Source organism: Gasterosteus aculeatus, chromosome 10, assembly GCF_964276395.1.
Source record: "Gasterosteus aculeatus chromosome 10, fGasAcu3.hap1.1, whole genome shotgun sequence".
Classification (NCBI taxonomy): domain Eukaryota; kingdom Metazoa; phylum Chordata; class Actinopteri; order Perciformes; family Gasterosteidae; genus Gasterosteus; species Gasterosteus aculeatus.
In genome coordinates this window covers 6,693,354-6,697,219 of record NC_135697.1, presented here as the reverse complement: position 1 = coordinate 6,697,219, position 3,866 = coordinate 6,693,354, and the positions used below count along the sequence as shown (strand labels likewise).

The 3,866-nt window shown below is 45.7% G+C and overlaps 1 long non-coding RNA gene across 1 annotated transcript; it reads left to right on the top strand.

Annotated features, from left to right (window-relative positions):
• Window positions 1-2,485: 2,485 nt before the first annotated feature.
• On the top strand, window positions 2,486-3,650 carry LOC144383461 (uncharacterized). The gene is made up of 2 exons (XR_013450870.1): window positions 2,486-2,995; window positions 3,068-3,650. It is a non-coding gene; the product is annotated as an uncharacterized LOC144383461 (long non-coding RNA).
• The last annotated feature ends 216 nt before the right edge of the window (window positions 3,651-3,866 follow it).

The window sequence follows — 3,866 nt, the reverse complement described above, 5'->3', positions numbered from 1 at the left end:
ATCTAACTGCATTCATTCCAGTGATGGTAAAGTAAATGCGTCTCATAGCAAGACGGCTGTAATGGTTGTTAAAAGGATGAGTAAAAGTCACTCAGGCTTTAGATGAGAAACCAACATGGAAGATTGTCATGATTATAACATGAACAGGTGCATGAATAAGAAAGGCAAAATAGGTCTTGCAGAATCTTGATAATGTAATTATTTGGTCTAAACCAAATTTGTAGTTAGTAACAGTATGCCCCATATTTCTTTAAACATGCATTCATCCAAAAGCAAGAGCATGTAGAAAATGTCAAAGCAAGGAGTGAGCTGCATCAAGTCTTTCACAGTAACATCTGGACACTCCCACAAGACCTTCACACTCAGCCTGGTGACTAGAGTCTTACCGCACACACTCAGAAGACTCAACCTTCACACTCACTTGTAGAACCAACACCCTCCCACCTTCAGACCAACACCCAAAAACTCACAGTTCAGGACCACCTCATTCTGATCTCATTCTGATCTGTTGATAGATGCAAATTTGATCGTACATTTTTCACTATTTTCAAAAAAAACTTTTCCATTCCACACGCATCATTCTTCATTTCATCATTCTCTGCAATTCAAACATGCATGTGCTGGCGCTCGCATTGGCCCATGGACACAGTGTTTCCAGCTGTACACACAAGATCTGAAAACTTGACCTTTGTTAATCACTAAAGCTCATTAAAAAGCCTGCTCCAGCTGTCTGGGTTTTGGTGGAGATGAACGGAGGCAGATGGCCCATATTAATGATGATAATCTCTCAGAGAGCACGGTGAGCACGGTGGTAAATAAGCACTATTGCTGCGCTGTAACTATATGTTAGATAATAACCGGGAAGTGAGCGTGTGATTATTGACACCGGGAGAAAGGTTTTTTGAACTTCTAAAAAAGTGCATCACTCAACAATCAGACTGCTGTAATCCAGCTCAGTGAAGATGCCCGATTAAATCAGATTCAAGTTGCGTAAAACTTTTGACCAGGTCTAAAAGCAGAGAGCAGAGTAGAGCCCATTCGATGCCATTCGAGCTCCGTTATTTGAATGACGTGTGGATTGTGAGAGTTGTTTGTGGATTTCAGGAAGAATGCACCTTCCCCCGTCACCGCTGTGGGGTGCTTCCGTTTCCTGGGCTCCATCATCACCCAGGACCTCCAGCGGGAGCTGAACATCAGCTCCATCACCAAGAAGGCTCAGCAGCCGATGTTCTTCCTGAGGCAGCTGAAGAGGTTCAACCTGCTAAAGACAAGGATGGTACACGGCCATCATTGAGTCTTTGCAGGAGGCTGCGGCCCATCAGGACCAAGACCTCCTGCACAGAAACAGCTTCTTCCCGTCGTCAGTTGGTCTCATAAACCGAGTCCGAGTCCCCCACGGACCCAGACATTACATCCCCAGGACATTTGCACAGTGGTTTCTCACCATAGAAACAGGTGTACATACGTATGTGTTTTAACGTCCTTATCTTATTTGTTTATATTGTTCATTTTTAATTTGACCTTATTTTACTTTATCTTACTTTATTCTCATATTGCACCAAACACCAAAATAAATTCCTCTATGTGTAACACACGTGGCAATAAACGGCTTCTGATTGTGATCGAGCAGACCAGGCTTTTCAGCGTCCAACTGCCACGCCCGAAAAACATGCTGACTGGCCTGAAAAGACACAACACTTTACCACCACTTCTGTTTCCTGGTCATCATTATGTGTGTGTGTGTCTGATGGATGGGCTGCCTTAATGTATTCCACCGCAGTTTAAATTCATTACGCCACTTTTCCCAGCTGATTGTGATTGTGAAAGAGGGGGCACAGGGTGACTAACACACTGTCTCACCATCCGTCCTCTTTGTCTCCTGTCTTCTCGATTCTAAAGCGACCTCTCTTTTCGAATCTGCATCTCTCTCTGTGTCTTTTTGTCGGTCCCTCTCATTAGCCCTTGATGTCCATCCTGGTGGACTACAGCATCTCTCGTGGGGTCAACGAGAGACCACAACCTAATAACTAAAGAGTGGGCAACCGTGAGGATTTTGCCGACCCCTCCCCTGGCAGACACTTCATACGCATGCTCACTGCTCGTGGACACTCACACACCGCCCGTGTGATTAGTCAGAAGCGGGGGAACCAAAGTGCACTCAACGTGGGTGAAGTGCGGAGAGCGGAGGACGGGAGGGGATTAACAAGGAAGATCGCAAGATCAACCAGTGCGAGTAGAGGGAAGGCCAGCGGGGCCGAGATGAAAGCAGGAGAGTCCAAATGGTTCAAACAAAATCATTTCCTGGTGATTAGCATTAGCACATGCACGGAGCAATGAGGTGATATGATAATCAGGGCTCATCACAACTGTGCCCACAGTTCGTCTTACAGTGCTCCGTGTTCTTGAGTCTCAATCAATTTATCCTGCTTCCTTTCTACTACTAGACTACTACTACTCTTTGTAGGAATGTCTTCATTTCTTGCAAATGTGACAGAGTGGCTCAGTCCACTTCAATTTACCTGTCTAGTGGGTTGGTCTAACTCAGGTGGCTTGCCACCTATGCACCTCCAATCACGGTGGGATACCCAGCTGCAAACAATTATTCCCCGTCGTTGTGATCACAGGGCGGGGCTCTCCCCTGGAGAGTATATGTTTCAGTACACCTACCTGTGGTGGGTCTTCCTCTCCGCTTCTCGGGGGTATAATGGTTGCTTGGGGGCTCCTGTGAGACTCACCTGGTCGTGGCATTCGTGGGCTTTGGGTAAGTTAGGGTAATATCATTTGTTGGGCATTGTTTGGTGGTAGCTGATGCGCCTGTCTGCATAGTCAGCCGTGGTTTGGAGGTTGCGGCTGAGGGAGCGTGCCTGCAGGAAGCTGGTGTGGCAACTTCCCATTCTGTGCCATCAACGGTACTCACCAGCTTGTCGGCTGAGTTGGCTTGAAAGAGCGTGGTTCTCCAGCCTGGTGTATTCAACTGTGACACCATATTCCGACGGTAGGCTGTCTCATCTGTACTGTGATTGCAGTTGCTCTGGCCAGCTGTTTTAAGCGATGTGTTAATTTGCAGCCAAGCGGCACTGGCCTGATGCACGGCTGACCAGCGGATCACCTGCGGAGGCAAGCCCCACAAGATATTGCGGAAACCCCCTCCACTGCTGTTCTGTCTGAACTCGTTTTGTGAATTAATTATTCTTTTCTTTGTTTTTGTTTGAGTGTGTGGGCCCCGTGGCCGATATTTTGTGTTTATTAATTGTTTTCTTTCTTTATTTAAGGAACAGGAGTTTCTTGGGCTGCTGGTAAGAGTGGTTGACTGAGCCTGGTGGTGGCGGTCCCCTTCGTTTGATTGATATTACTTCATCATATATTCAGCTGTGTGGTTTTCTTTTATTTTGTTTGGTTTTCTTTGCTGTGACATTAGGGACCGTCCACCCCCACCTTTTTCTCAGAAGTCATCTCTGCCAGCGAGCCCTCAGTCTTCTGTCCCCTTTTCCTGGTTTGATTTATTTCTTTTTGTAACATGGATGACTTTTAAGCATTTTTCATTGTTTTGGTCTAATCGTGTATCAATTTATAGACCATATCACTAGTCTCGAGACTGTCTTTTAAGAACGATGTACTCATAAATAAACGTATAATTTTGTATAATGGAATCACGTCTAGTGCCGGTGTTGTTCGAATCTGTGTCCTGTTGCTGACCATAATTAGGTGCTCCATGTCATTAATTCCGGGGGTGAAATTCCCACGGTGGCGTTGCTCGTATATTAATTAAGATTATTTGGTCGTCCTCCCGACATTGCTACACAAACAATTAGAACGGCAATAAGGAAATGAAGTCTGATTAAACAAGATTTAACAAGCTAACTGGT